This window comes from Rhinopithecus roxellana, chromosome 18 (assembly GCF_007565055.1).
Source record: "Rhinopithecus roxellana isolate Shanxi Qingling chromosome 18, ASM756505v1, whole genome shotgun sequence".
Lineage (NCBI taxonomy): Eukaryota > Metazoa > Chordata > Mammalia > Primates > Cercopithecidae > Rhinopithecus > Rhinopithecus roxellana.
The window spans coordinates 59981535-59996841 of NC_044566.1; positions in this window are offsets into that span (position 1 = coordinate 59981535).

A 15307-nucleotide genomic window follows, 5' to 3' on the forward strand; every position below is an offset into this window, starting at 1 on the left:
AAAGCTGCCTCTTTACATATTTGAAAGATTTCTCCCTACATAGCAGACTGTAACCTAACTGAATGTATAAACAGATTGTAACATATTCTTCTTCCAACTACTGAGTTTTGGCCAATCGAAGGTGGCCAACTGTTCAAACTGGGTTCACATAAGGCAAATGCCAAGCTGTAACCAGTCTGGCTATTTCTGTACCTCTCTTCCATTATCTGTGTATCACTTCTTTTTCTGTCCACAAGTTTTCTTTGACTATGCAGGAGCACTGGAGTCTCTTTAAATCTGCTGTGATTCTGGAGGCTGCCTGATTAATGAATCAATCTTTGCTCAATTAAACTTTGACAAATTAAATTTGCCTAAGGTTTTTCTTTTAACAGTTGGTGTCAGAAGTGAGATTCAAAGTAGGGCTTCTATCAACACCCAGGAGCACTGAGTGACCAAACAAGGTACCTGCTAGACTCATTTTGTCCTCCCTCTAGAAACACCTGGGTAAGTTCTCGGATTCTGAAGCTCCATGGATTTGTGTTTTGAGCTATCCAAGTTTGAGCACAATTTTTTTTTTTTATCTGAACCGGGTTCAGACGTCACAACAAAAACTGGGCCATGTCCAGGTGTTACCAGAAAGGGGTCCTCATCCAGAACCCGAGAGAGGGTTCTTGGATCTCACACAAGAAAGAATCCGGGGTGAGTCTATAGAGTAAAGTGAAAGCAAGTTTATTAGGAAAGTAAAGGAATAAAGAACGGCTACTCCACAGACAGAGCAGCGGCATGGGCTGCTTGACTGAGGATACTTATAGTTATTTCTTGACTATATGCTAAACAAGGGGTGGATTATTCATGAGTTTTCTAGGAAAGAGGTAGGCAATCCCAGGAACTGAGGGTTCCTCCCCTTTTAGACCATATAGGGTAACTTCCAGACGTTGCCATGGCATTTGTAAACTGTCATGGTGCTGGTGGGTGTGTCTTTTAGCATGCTAATGTATTATAATTAGCATATAATGAGCAGTGAGGATGACCAGAAGTCACTTTCATCACCATCTTGATTTTGCTGGGTTTTGGCCAGCTTCTTTACCACAATGTGCTTTATCAGCAATACGTTTTGCACCTAGGACAGTATGTACAAAGGCCCCAGGGCGACAGAAGTGAGGCCAATTCCATTAAATGAAGAAAGGTGAGTGTGAAGTTGAAGCACCAGGGTGGGAAGAGAGGCAGGAATGGAGCATGGAGAGGTTATGCTATGTAAACAATTTGTTTTAGGATTTGGCAGTGCGGCAGGAGTTGGGCATGGAGAGGTTATACTATGTAAACAATTTTTTTTTAGGATTTGGCAGTGCATCTTTTAAGCATTACATCTGTGAACATGTTTCCTGGAAAAAAAAAAAAAAAGAAAAGAAAAGAAAAGAATAGAAAAGAAACAAAGTCTCGAATCAATGACCCCAGCCTCCAACTCACAAAAACTAGAAAAAAAGAGGGCAAATAAAACTTATACAGAAGAATGGAAATAATAAAGATCAGAGTGAATATTAATGAAAACAAAACAGAAGAAAATTAAAAATCAATGTAATAATAGCTAGTTCAGTAAAAAGAGTTCAATGCAATTGATAAAACTCTAGCAAGAGGTCCATTAGAGGTTCTGGTTAGTGCAATAAAGCAAGAGAAAGAAATTAAAAAGTCTCTAGCTGTAAAGAAAAAATCAAGACTATCTTTACTCACAGAGAACATGATTATCTATATGCAAAATCCTATGGAATTTACAAAAAGGAGCTACTAGCACTAATAAGTAAGCTTAGCAGGGTTGCAAGATAAAATAGAAATATAGAAAAACGCTGTGTAGCCCAGGCTGGAGTGCAGTGGTACGATCTCAGCTCACTGCAAGCTCCATTTCCTGAGTTCAAGCAATTCTCCTGCCTCAGCCTCCCGAATAGCTGTGATTACAGGTGCATCCCACCACGCTGAGCTAATTTTTTTGTATTTTTAGTAGAGACAAAGTTTCACAATGTTGGCCAGGCTGGTCTTGAACTCCTGACCTCAAATGATCTTACCACCTCAGCCTCCCAAAGGGCTGGGATTACAGGGGTGAGCCACTGTGCCCAACCTCAAGTGTGTTTCTTTATAGTAGCAACATTCAATTAGAAATTGAAATTTAGGCCAGGTGCAGTGGCTCATGCCGGTAATCCCAGCACTTTGGGAGGCCGAGGTGGGCGGATCACAAGGTCAGGAGATTAAGACCATCTTGGCCAATATGGTGAAACCCTGTCCCTACTAAAATACAAAAAATTAGCCAGGTGTGGTGGTGCATGCTTGTAATCCCAGCTACTTGGGAGGCTGAGGCAGGGGAATTGCTTGAACCCGGGAGGTGGAGGTTGCAGTGAGCTGAGATCACGCCACTGTACTCCAGCCTGGCGACAGAGCAAGATTCCATCTCAAAAAATAAGAAAAAAAGAATTGAAATTTAAAAACCAAACCATTTAAAATTACATGAAAATATAAAATAATTAGGAATAAATTGGACAAACAATATGTAAACTCTGAGTGACTGAAGACTATAGAACATTCTTAAGAGAGATTTAAAAGGCCTTAGAACTCGAATATATATACCATGTTAATAGATGAAAAGACTTGATATTTTTAAGATGTTACTTCTCCCTAAATTGATTTACAGATTTAATGCAGTCTGAACCCAAATCCCAGTGGATCTTTTTATAGAAATTGACAAATCGATTTTAAAATTCATATGAAAATGCAAAGGACCTAGAATAGCCTAAATGATGTGGAAAAGAATGATATAAAAGGATTCATATTACTTGACTTCCAGAGTTTATTATAAAGCTACAGTAGTCAAGAAAATGAGAAATTGCATATGATGGATAAATCAGTAAAACAGATAGAGATTCCATAAAAAGGCCCATGCATATATGGTCAATTGGTTTTGATGGTTTCAAGGGCAATTTAATGGAAAATAAATAATCTTTTCAACAAGTGGTACTGAAACAGTTGGATATCCATATGCAAAAAAAGTAAAATCCATAATTTGCAACATATACCAAAAAAGCTCAAAATAGATTACAGACAAAAATATAAGCCCTCCAAATACAAAACTTCTGAAAGAAAATATAGGAGAAAATTTTATTTTATTTTGGTATAGGCAAAACTTTTATAGATTCAACAGCAAAAGCATGATTCTAAAAGAAAACAATTGATAAATTAGATTTAATAAAAATTAAGAAATTGGTGTTTTAGGCTGGGCACAGTGGCTCTCGCCTGTAATCCCAGCACTTTGGGAGGCCAAGGCAGGTGGATCACGAGGTCAGGAGATCTAGACCATCCTGGCTAACATGGTGAAATCCCGTCTCTACCAAAAATACAAAAAAATTAGCCGGGTGTGGTGGCAGGCGCCTGTAGTCCCAGCTACTTGGGAGGCTGAGGCAGGAGAATGGCGTGAACCTTGCAGTGACCGAGATCGCGTCACTGCACTCCAGCCTGGGAGACAGAGCAAGACTCTGTCTCAAAAAAAAAAAAAAGAAGAAGAAGAAGAAGAAGAGGGGAGCATCAGGGAGAGGGGGCAGTGGTGGTTGACCCTGTTGTTTGGAGTGATAAATGTTGTAGAAAGATCAAGCATGGAGATTGTGAAGGAAAGGTCATGGTGAAGAGGTGAGGGTGAAGAAGAGAAAAGTGGCTGGGCACAGTGGCTCACATCTGTAATCCCAGCACTTTGGGAGGCAGAGGTGGGTGGATCACTTGAGGTCAGGAGGTCGAGACCCGCCTGTTCAACATGGTGAAACCCCATCTCTACTTAAAAAAAAAAAAAAAAATTAGCCAGACATGGTGGCGGGCACCTGTAGTCTCAGCTACTCAGGAGGCTGAGACAGGAGAATCACATAAACCCAGGAGCTGCAGGTTTCTGTGAGCCAAGATTGTGCCACTGCACTCCAGCCTGAGCAACAGAGCAAGATTCTGTCTCAAAAAAGAAGAAGAAAAAGAGAGAGAGAGAGAGAGAGAGAGAGAGAAGCCATGTTCCTAAGGACATTATCTAAAAGAGAAAGAACAACCAACAACAAAAAAATAAATAATTAATTGAAAATTTAAAAAAACAAAAAACACACAAAAATTGGGAAAAAAGTTTAGGGGGGAAAGAACTGTTTACTTCATGCAGGAAAGAAAAGTCTATGAGCAATGTCTTTTGCCTGGTTGTGTTAACAGCCTGTTTCCACCTTTATGGTTGTGGAGAAGAATGTGGTGAAGTGTTCTAGAAGGTAGCACCAAACCTACCCACTATTGCCTCCTCAGCACATCCACATCTCTGTACCCACCAGGATCCCCTACAGCTCATCCCATAGTAGCCAGAAAAGTACTGGACACATTTATAATCCTTAAGTACCCACTGGTGTTTTCTTGTGACAGAGTTTTGTTTTGTTTAATTTTTTTTTTTGAGATGGAGTCTCACTGCAGTGCCCAGGCTGGAGTGGAGCACAATGGTGTGATCTCGGCTCACTGCAACCTCCGCCTCCCAGGTTCAAGAGATTCTCCTGCCTCAGCCTCCTGAGTAGCTGGGATTATGAGCGCCTGCCCCCAAACCTGGCTAATTTTTTGTATTTTTAGTAGAGATGGGATTTCATCATATTGGCCAGGCTGGTCTTGAACTCCTGACTTCAAGTGATCTCCCCACTTCAGCCTCCCAAAGTGCTGGGATTACAGGTGTGAGCCACTGTGCCTGGCCTGTTTTATTTTTGAAGTAGGGTCTTGCTCTGTTGCCCAGGCTGGAGTGCGCTGGTGCAATCACAGCTCACTGCAGTCCCTCCTGGGCTCAAGTGATCTCCCAACAAGACTCTCATGTAGCTGAGACTACAGGTGCATGCCACTGTGCCTCATGAGTTTTTAAATTTTTTGTAGAGACAGGGTCTCACTCTATTGCCCAGTCTGGTCTTGAACTCCTGGGCTCAAAGGATCCCCCCACTTTGACCTCCCAAAGTGTTGGGATGACAGACATGAGCCATCTCACCCAGCCCTTGTGACAGCTTTGATTTTAATGTAAAGGTGTACTTGCTGTCTTCCTTTCTCCATATTTATTATACGTGCACTATAATCTGAAAATCTTCTTTTATTATAATTTAAACATCCTAGTAAATATTCAAGCTTTTAGTATAATTGTTACTTAAAATTCATAGTACATAGCAGTTTTATGTGCATTTTGCACAAGTATATTACTACAGAGATTTTTAGCACCATGGCAATAACAAACATTGCAAAAGCCTCAGCTTCTATAATCTAGATTCATAAATGATGGGTTCTCCACACAGAAAACTTAAAAAAAATAAAATATAGTTTGCCAGACACTATTCTAAATGCACTACATATTTGATTCATTAAATCTCCTGAGCAGTCCTGTGAAGTAGAACTATTATCATTTCCATTATACAAGCTAAAAAATCAAGGCTCAGAAGGGTTTTGTACTTTGCTCAAGGTCATGTAGCCAGTAGGAGGGAGAGCCCGAATTTGCATCCAGGCAATCTGCCTTTGGAATCCACACTGTTAGCCATAAATGATACTGATTCTAAGCTTAAAGTAGAAGTACGTCTTGCAGAGAATAAGTGAATAAATTTAACTTTAGGAGGATTTGCATGTGTTCATGTTAAAAATAGTATAATAATTTTCATCCGATCACTATAAAACAATGCTATAGAATGGAATTGAACTTGTAAAAATGCATTTAATATATTATTGTAACAAGTCAAAAATACAGAGATACATAAAGAAAAAGTTAATCACCTCCCTGCCAGTCCTCACTGCACCAAACTCCTCTCGAGGCAAGCACTGTCTGCATCATAGAATGTCTACTTCTACATCACTTTTCAAGTTTCTACAAATATATACACACATATATGATGTTTCTTCTTTGCTTCTTCTTTTCCTTTTCCTCCTTCCTTTCACAAAACGAGATTACACCATACGTTTGCCCTTCCAGTCTTTTGGTGCTGGAAGGTATATTTCACCATGATTTGATGACCAACTTCTTTGTGGAAATTCCCTCTTCTGATACCTGTGTTGGGCAGAAGTCAAGAACAAATGAGGCCCGCCCGCCTGACAACCTGGGCCTTCCAGGGAAAACTGACAGGGCTGAGATAATCCCGTGGCCATCGCTGTAGGGGCATTGTAACTGTACAGGAGAAGGGACATTGCTGTGACACTGTGGAAATGTGAAACCTCTGGAATTGTCCTCTTGGTACATTTTGTTGCCCTTATAATTGTTAACAGGAAAATCCATAAAGCAAAGACATTGTGTATTTACCCTTTGGAACACGGGTCTGTGAGTTGAAAATGGGGTGCCCGTTCAGGCAGCCAGCCCAACTTGTGGTGTCCAAGAGTGGGCTGGAAGAAAACCATCATTAGCTTGCCTTTTGATCAAATGAAAATACTTCTCATGTTTACTGATGATTGATAATTTTTCCTGCTTTTAAGATTCTCATGACATCTAAGGAAAAGGGTGAAATTCGATTCTTAAGAGTAATTTGTAACACATGCCTCAAGGCAAAGCCTCCTTGAACAGCATGTATCTTCTTTACTGCTAGGGCTTGGAGGCGGCTGGACTCTGAACCATCCTGCGAAGTAAAATATCAGAAGAGACACCAATATCACTGCCTTAAAGACAGTGGAACCCCAAGATTTTCTAGACTGGGCAGCCTCCTTATCCCCTTATCCAGGAAAGTTAACAGAAGAGACACGTTAGAAGCAGAAAATGTTCTCTAACAATCTCTGCAGCAATTTTTTCTCCAATGTTTTCAGTTAAAATATTGTTAAGTGTAATCCTATTTTTTTCATTTAGTTTCCTTCAAAGAATTTTCTTTTTATTCAAGTACTTGAAAATATCTATTTTTCTATTACTGGATCTCCCTGTCACTATGACTTTGTAAAAAAATATTGGGTAAAATACACAAAAAAATGTTAACATCTTGACCATTTTTAAGTATACAGTTCAGTAGTGTTACATATATTTCACATTGTTGTGCAAAAAAATCTCCAGAATTTTTATCTTGCAAAGTTGAAACTCTGTATGTATTAGATAACAACTTCCCATTTCCTCCTTCCCTCAGCCCCTGGCAACCACCATTCTACTTTCTGTTTCTGTAAGTTTGGCTATTTTAGGCAGCATTTGTTTTTTTGTGACTGGCTTATTTTACTACAATGCCTTCAAGGTTCATCCATATTGTGGCATGTGACCAGATTTCCTTCCTTTTAATTTAATTTTTGATATAAGGTCTTGCTCCATTCCCCAGCCTGGTCTCCAACTCCTGGGCTCCAGTGATCCTTGAGCCACGGCCTCCCAAAGTGCTAAGATTTCAGCATGAGCCATAGCATCTGGCCTCCTTCCTTTTTAAGGCTGAGTAATATTCCATTGCATGTTAATAGCACGTTAGGTTTACACATTCATCTGTCAATGCGTCCTAGGGTTATTTCTATCTTTTGTCTATTGAGAACAATACTGCCATAAACATGGGTGTTCAGATATCTCTGTGAGACCCTGCTTTCTATTATTTTGGGTATATACCCAGAAGCGGAATTGGATCACATGGTAACTCTATGTTTCATTTTTTTGACGATGCACGGTGCTATTTCCCACAGTAACTGCACCATTTCACATTCCCACCAATAATACACAAGGGTTCCAATTTCTCTGCATCCTCACCAACACTTGTTATTTTCTGGGTTTTTTTTTTAAATTTTATTTTGATAGCAGCCATCCTAATGGTTGTGAGGTGATATATCATTATAGTTGTGATGTCTGCTGAGCATCTTTTCATGTTCTTATTGGCCATTTGTATACCTTCTTTGGAGAAATATCTACTCAAGACCTTGCCCATATAAAGACATATAAAGACATGGGCAAGTATGAAGACATATTCAAGACCTTGCCCATTTGGAGACATTTCTCCAAAGAAGCTATACAAAATTATATATACAGTTTTTCTTTTTTTTTTTTTTCCTGTCACCCAGGCTGGAATTCAATGGCACAATCTCAGCTCACTGCAGCCTCCACCACCCAGGCTCAAGCAAATCCTCCCACCTCCCACCTCAGCCTCCCAAGTAGCTGGGACTACATGCACGCACCACCACACCTGGCGAATTTTATTTTATTTATTTGTAGAGACAAAGTGTCTAAGTTTCACTATGTTGCCCAGGCTGATCTTGAACTCCTGGGCTCAAGAGATCCTCCTGCCTTCCCTCTGCAAGTGCTGGGATTACAAGTGTGAACCACCACGCCCAGCGTTGTCCATGTCTTAAATTGTTTCTGTTTCTGTTGTTGTTTTGTTGCTATTGTTAAGTTGTAGCAGTTCTTTTTTTTTTTTTTTTTTTTTTGAGACGGAGTCTCACTCTGTCGCCCAGGCTGGAGTGCAGTGGCCAGATCTCAGCTCACTGCAAGCTCCGCCTCCCGGGTTCACACCATTCTCCTGCCTCAGCCTCCCGAGTAGCTGGGACTACAGGCGCCCGCCAGGTCACCCGGCTAGTTTTTTTTTTTTGTATTTTTAGTAGAGACGGGGTTTCACCATGTTAGCCAGGATGGTCTTGATCTCCTGACCTCATGATCCGCCTGTCTCGGCCTCCCAAAGTGCTGGGATTACAGGCTTGAGCCACCGTGCCCGGCCGTAGCAGTTCTTTATACATTCTAAATATTAACCCTTTATCAGATACATGATTTGCAAATATTTCTTCCCAAATTTCCATAGGTTCCCATTTCACTCTGTTGATTGTACTTCAATACACAGAAGTTTTAAATTTTGATATAGTCTAATTTACCTATTTTTTCTTTTTCTTTTTCTTTTTGAGACGGGTTTCACTCTGTCACCCAATCGGGAGTGCAAAACAGAGTCTCATTCTGTCGCCCAGGCAGGAGTGCAGTGGCACGATCTCAGCTCACTGCAACCTCTGCCTCCCGGGTTCAAGCGATTCTCATGTGTCAGTCTCTCGAGTAGCTGGGACTATAGGCGCCCGCCACCATGCCTGGCTAATTTTTGTATTTTTAGTAGGGACAGGGTTTCACCATGTTACCCAGACTGGTCTCAAGCTCCTGAACTCAGGTGATCCACCTGCTTCAATCTCCGAAAGTGCTGGGATTACAGGCGTGAGCCACCGTGACCAGCCCCTGTTTTTTTCTTTTGTTGACTGTGCTTTTAGTGTCTTATCTATGAAATCATTGGCAAAACTAACATCATGAAGCCTTTCACCCCTATTTTCTAAGATTTTTGTAATTTTAGGTCTGATACTTAGGTCTTTGATCTATCACTTTTTTATTATAGTGAAATAAACATAACATCCTATTTATCGTTTTAACCAGCTGCGAAAGTGTAATTCAGCTGTTGCTATCACTTTTTAACTCTTGGGATCTCATCCTTGGGGGAATAAATTATAAAGTTTTGTTGTCTGTCATCTAAGCAATGATAAAATCAATCATCTATCAAATATGAACAGGATATGCCTTTTAGAATGGTAAGGCCATGACACCTCAGATGAAGCAAAGCAGCCAATAGCACAGACAGCCCTAAAATCTTCTGCCAAAGCCCCATCTCTCTTTGTTATTTTTATTTTGAGCTGACCATGCAAATTTATTAACCCAACTCTGACAACTGTTTTTTGATAGACAACAGTTGCCTTCAGTTGTTAGAATGAAGTAAAAAAACCTTCTCCCCCCAAACTTGAGAGCAAGTTTCCGTCTCACAGATGCATTAAACATTTTTGTTTAGCAAGCAGGCACAGAGTAGCTTACAGAGCCTACGTAGTAAGCCTCATGACCGTTCTTTGTCCTTTTAGTGCTCTACTATGTTGCATGAAAGGCTCTTTTCAGGCAGATGCTATAGTTTTCACAGTTGATATCAGACAACCAGAATTCCTACTGACTTATGGTTGAATGTCATCTCAACAGGTGTGGGCTACAGTCTTCACTCTCTTCTTATCATTTGTTCAGTAAAGGTAGGGAGTGTCTCCAAAATATTTTAACTTAAATACTTTTAATTTCGCCAGTGAGAATCCATTTCTTATGTCCTTCATGATATTTACAAGCAATTAGTTTTAAAAAGTCCTTTATGACATTAACGAGCAAAGTAGTGTTGATGGAGGTATAAATAGCTAAAGGGGTGGTTGTACTCCCTCTGGAACACAGCCTTTTTGATGAGGCTAGCTGACTCTCTCCTGCTCCCCATATAAACAACTGATTAGAATGCTAGCTGCACCTACCATGTGGCTTTAACACACATTTACATATGATATTGTCTATATAAAAAATTATGTATCTGTTATATTACAGACATCGTAACAATCTCATAACCATGCTCTAAAAAAACCCACTTCTTACTCACAGTTAAACCTTTCTTTAATGAGGCTTCCAACTCCCACCATGCCATGGAAACTGCTTCACTAGTGCCTCCTGTGAGCTCCTCGCCTCCAGTTCCTTGGATTCCTAGTTGTCCACCTCTCCCTGGGGCATTTAATGCTCTTGGTCATCACCTTCTTCTTGATACTTTCACCTCCCACCTCTCTGTTCTTTTTTGCAGCCTCCTCTTCTCGCCTGCTTGTTCAATATTGGGGATCTTGAGAATTTTTATCTCAGCCTTCTAGTTTTCTTAGGTAATCTTCGTAGTCTCCTTGAATCAGTCTGGCTAAGCCCAAGGCTTCAACTAGTTCTTCCACGCTAAAAACTCCCAATACCTTCATCTCCAACCCCTCTCTTGAATCCAGACAAATCCCCAACACTACCATCTGGTGATCTTCCAGGCAAATAAAATGTACCATGCGCAAAACTGAATTTATCAATACGTATCCCCCTTTACTCACTGCATGGCCCATTTCTCTTGCTAGCTTTTCTTTTCCTACTTAATGACACTATGGACTTAGTCCATTTTGTGTTGCTATAAGGGAATATCTGAGGCTGAGGCTGGGTAATTTATAGAGAAAGGAAGTTAATTTAGCTCATGTTTCTGCAGTCTGTACAAGAAGCGTTGCACCAGCATCTGCACAACTTCTGGTAACAGCTTTTGTACTGCATCAAAATACGGCAGGGAAGCTCAAAGGAGGAAGTGGGCACATGCAAAGATAGACCAAACCTGAGGGGCGTCCTGGCTTTATTTTATTTATTTATTTATTTTTTAGATGGAGGGTCGCTTTGTTGCCCTGGCTGGAGCACAGTGGCTCGATCCGGGCTCACTGCAGCCTCCGCCTCCCAGGTTCTAGTGATTCTCCTGCCTTTGCCTCCTGAGTAGCTGGAATTACAGGTGCCTGCCATCATGCCTGGCTAATTTTTGTATTCTTAGTAGAGATGGGGTTTCACCATGTTGGCCAGGCTGGTCTTGAACTCCTGACCTCAGGTGATCCGCCCCCTCTTGGCCTCCCAAGGTGCTGGGATTACAGGCATAAACCATGGTGCCTGGCGCCACCTCAGCCTCTTAAAGTGCTGGGATTACAGATGTGAGCCATCACATCGGGCCTCCCAACAGCATTTATTGAAGAGACTGTCTTTTTCCCTATTAAGCATTGGCTATTTGCACGTCTTCTTTTAAGAAATGTCTGGGCTGGGCGCGGTGGCTCACGCCTGTAATCCCAGCACTTTGGGAGGCCGAGGCGGGTGGATCACCTGAGGTCGGGAGTTCAAGACCAGCCTCACCAACATGGAGAAACCCCATCTTTACTAAAAATACAAAATTAGCCGGGCGTGGTGGCATGTGCCCGCAATCCCAGCTACTCGGGAGGCTAAGACAGAAGAATCACTTGAACCTGGGAGGCAGAGGTCATGGTGAGCAAAGATCGTGCCATTGCACTTCAGCCTGGGCAACAAGAGTGTCTCAAAAAAAAAAAAAGAAAGAAAGAAATATCTGGTGCGGTGCAGCAGCTCACACCTGTAATCCCAGCACTTTGGGAGACCAGGGCGGGCAGATCACGAGGTCAAGAGACTGAGACCATCCTGGCCAACGTGGTGAAACGTAAAGATACAAAAATTAGCTGGGCATGGTGGCGCGTGCCTGTAATCTCAGCTACTCGGGAGGCTGAGGCAGGAGAATCACTTGAATCCAGGAGGCAGAGGTTGCAGTGAGCTGAGATCGTGCCACTGAACTCCAGCCTGGATGACAGAGCAAGACTCTAAAAAAAAGAAAAAGAAATGTCTAATTAGATCCTTTACGCACTTTTTAAATGGGATTGGTAAATTTTTTTTGTTTTAGTTGTTTGTTTTTGCTGCTGTTTGTGTTCCTTGTATATTCTGGATGTTAGTTTAATTAAGTTCCACTTGCGTTTTTTTAGTTTGTCCCGTTTTGAGGGTTTAGTCATAAAATCTTTGCTTAGGCCAATGTCCTGTGGTGTTTTCCCTATGCTTTCTTCTAGCAGTTTTATAGTTTAAGGTCTTATGTGTAGGTTTTCAATCCACTTTGAGTTGGCTTTTGTATATAACGAGATATAGGGGTCTGGTTTAATTCTTCTGCATATGGATATTTGGTTTTCCCAGCATCATTTATCAAAGAGGAAGATGGCTTGAGCTCAATGTATGTTGTTGGTACCTTTGTCAAAAACCATTTGGCTGGCTGGGCACAGTGGCTTTTGCCTGTAATCTCAGCACTTTGGGAGGCTATGGCAGGTGGATAACTTGAAGCCAGGAGTTCGAGACCATCCTGGCCAACATGGCGAAACCTCATCTCTACTAAAAATACAAATATTAGCCGGGCATGGGGGCATGTGCCTGTGGTCCTACTGACTCGGGAGGCTGAGGCAGGAGAATCACTTGAACCTGGGAGGTGGAGGTTGCAGTGAGCTGAGATCACGCCACTGCACTCCAGCCTGGGTGACAGAGCAAGACTCTGTCTCAAAAAAAAAAAAAAAAAATCATGGCTGGGCATGGTGACCCAACCCCGTAATCCTAGAAATTTGGGAGGCCAAGGCAGGCAGATCATGAGGTCAGGATATGAGACCAGCTTGGCCAGCATGGAGAAACCCTGTCTCTACTAAAAATACAAAAATTAGCCAGGCGTGGAGCCACGCGCCTGTTATCCCAGCTGCTTGGGAGGCTGAAGTAGGAGAATCGCTTGATCCCAGGAGGCAGAGGTTACAGTGAGCCGAGATCGAGCCACTGCACTCCAGCCTGGGCCACAGAATGAGACTGTCTCCAATAAATAAATAAATAAATAAATAATTTGGCTATGAACACATAGATTTATTTCTGGGTCTTCTGTTCCATTGGTCAATGTGTCTTTTTTTTTCCAGAGTCTAGTTCTGTCACCCAGGCTGGAGTGCAGTGGCAGGATCTCAGCTCACTGCAACCTCCACCTCCCAGGTTCAAGTGATTCTCCTGCCTCAGCCTCTTGAATAGTTGGGACTACAGGTGTGCACCACAATGCCCAGCTAATTTTTGTATTTTTAGTGGAGACAAGGTTTTGCCATGTTGTCCAGCCTGGTCTTGAACTCCTGACCTCAAGTGATCCTCCCACCTTGACCTCCCAAAGTGCTGGGATTACAGGCGTGAGCCACCGTGCAGGCCAGTTTGTCTATTTTGATACCAATACCATATTGTTTGGGTTATTATATCCATGTAATATATTTTGAAGTCAGGTAGTGTGATGCAAAACTTTGTTCTTTGTTCTTGTTGCTCAGGATTGCTTTGGCTCTCATGCTTTTTTTGTGATTTCATGAGTTTCTGTATTGTTTTTTCTATTTCTGTGAAAAAATGTCATTGCAGTTTTGATAGGGATTGCATTGAATCTGTAGATTTCTTTGGGTAGTATGTTCATTTTAACAATACTAATTCTTCTAATCTGTAAGCATTTATTTGTGTCATCTTCAATTTCTTTAGTCAATATTGTATAGTTTTCAGTGTACAAATCTTTCGCCTCCTTTGTTAAATTTATTCGTAAGTATTGTATTGTAAAGATCTATGTGTAGGAGTACAGTGAGGTAAGTAAACACCCCATTTTAGATCATTGTAGCTATTGTGAATGAGATTTGATTTTTCTTCAAATATTTCATTGTTAGCTTATACAAATGCTACTGATTTTTGTATGTTAACTTTGTACCTTGCAACTTCAGTTAATTTGTTTTTTAAGTTATGGCACAATTTTGACATATCAAATATTTTAAGCTGAAGGATCTGAGAAATGGCAGGTATAAGAAGGGCTCTTTGACCTTCTCCTGAGGCAAGTCATAAGACCCTCATGTAAGAGGTGCCCTTCCTCTTTGTGGAGAAAAGGAGCATCCTTACTTTTGAAAACAGAGGGACACCAACAGGAATCTAAACAAAGAAGCCTGCTAATTTCCCCCGGTTTGCTACACTATAGCTCATACCCCCTTTGTCCTATCGCATTTTTCCATGACTTCTCTCTTCATCAAACCTTGTATAAAACACTCAGGTTTAACTATTTTTGAGGTCTTCATATTCTTATGAAGGTTTCCATGTATCAAAAACTTATGTTAAATAAATCCATATACTTTTCTTTAGTTACAGAGTTTCAGCTGAGAACCAAAGGGTAGAAGCAAAATATTTTTCCCTTCCCTACAGTATTCCACCCTAAAGGAGGAGGAGCAGAACACCCTATCTTAGTTTCTTTGTGCTGCTATAAAAAGTAGCACATTCTGCTGGGCTTGGCGGCTCATGCCTGTAATCCCAGCACTTTGAGAAGCCAAAGCAGGAATATTACTTGAGGCCAGGAATTCAAGACCAGCCTGGGCAACAGAGTGAGACCCTGTCTTTACGAAAAGTACAAAAATTGTCTGGGCATGGTGGTACATACCCATAGTCCCAGCTACTACTTGGGAGGCTGAGTGGGGAAAGGTCATTTGAGCCTGTGAGGTTGAGACTGCAGTGAGCTGTGACGGCACCACTGCACTCCAGCCTGGGTGACAGAGTGAGATCCTGCCTCAAAACAAAGACCCTAGTAGAAGTGGCAAAAAAAAAAAAAAAAAAAAAAGAAAGAGAAAATAAAAGAAATAGCAGAGATGGGTAATTTAAAAGGAAGAAAAATTTAGCTTGCACAACATGGTGAAAACCCATGCCTACAAAAAATGCAAAGATTAGCAGGGCATCGTGATGCATGCCTATGGTCCTAGCTACTCAAGAGGCTGAGGTGGGAAAATTACCTGAGCCCAGGAGGCTGAGGCTGCAGTGAGCTGTGATTGTGCCACTACATTACAGCCTGGGTGACAGAGTAAGACCTTGTCTTAGTAAATAAATAAAAATAATAACAAATAACAAACTTATTTCTCACAGTTCTGGAGGCTGCGAAAAACATCAGACAAATCCCAACATAAGAATATGCTACAAGATATCTGATCAGTTTTCCTCAAAATTGTC